Raw genomic sequence first — 766 nt, 5'->3', positions numbered from 1 at the left:
GGTATGAAACTGTAGCAGCTCACAGGAAGTGATGCGACTGTTTGTATTGTTGTTGATGTTCTTCCATTTACTGCCTGAAAACTGTAAAACTGTATTTTTGATTCTGATTTTCTCCCTGTCTGTTACAGCTTGTTGTTAAAATCTCCAGAGAAAAGCTGTGAGTTAACACTGTTGTTAATGAGCACGGTCACTAGAGGGAGCTCTTTGTGCTCATTTACACCATCAAACACTTTCCTGTTTTACCTCAAGTGTTTTCTTCATGTATGTTTCAGTATCATCGAACTTCTCTTGTCCCACACTCTGAAATAGTATTTCTGTATTAATCAATGAAGATAATTTGTTGAATCAACAATTCCTGAATGATTTGTAAACTTAAAAAAAAAAAAATTAAATGAATTTAACTTTTAAATCATTGCTTTTGTTATTGTTTATCTGCTGCAGGATTTCACTGATTTCACAGCTCTGACTAATTTCACTGAACTTCCTGATGGTTTGTTGAATTGTTGCCATGGATACAAAGACTGTTTAAGACATTTAAAGACACTCTCCGTATCCTTGCTGTTAGCTTACTACACCGTGTACCACCGTATTTGCCGGCAATTTCCGCCTTGTCCATCCACTATGAGCATACAGAATCCTTTCAAAATAAACTTGCCGTTTAACAGGACGTATCAAAATAAAATCATGTAAAAGTGCATTATAAAGGTAAATTCTATTTGGGGTCATTTACAGTTTATGTGACAAAACAGTTTTACCTATGAGTCAT

The 766-nt window shown here is 35.0% G+C and overlaps 1 protein-coding gene across 2 annotated transcripts in view; it reads left to right on the top strand.

Moving 5' to 3' along the window:
- The window catches only part of LOC111657893 (uncharacterized), a 248,117-nt gene extending 247,708 nt beyond the window's left edge, over positions 1-409 (top strand). For both annotated transcript variants that reach the window (XM_087175122.1, XM_087175120.1), the window contains exon 5: positions 129-409. The gene's annotated coding sequence lies outside the window, so the exon portion shown is untranslated. The remainder of the gene's footprint in view (positions 1-128) is intronic.
- The last annotated feature ends 357 nt before the right edge of the window (positions 410-766 follow it).

Source organism: Seriola lalandi, unplaced genomic scaffold, assembly GCF_002814215.2.
Source record: "Seriola lalandi dorsalis isolate HSWRI2012SDOR001 ecotype SW California unplaced genomic scaffold, Sedor1 jcf7180002054418, whole genome shotgun sequence".
Lineage (NCBI taxonomy): Eukaryota > Metazoa > Chordata > Actinopteri > Carangiformes > Carangidae > Seriola > Seriola lalandi.
Note: the sequence above shows the minus strand (reverse complement) of the source record. Positions and strands in the feature narration are given on the sequence as shown.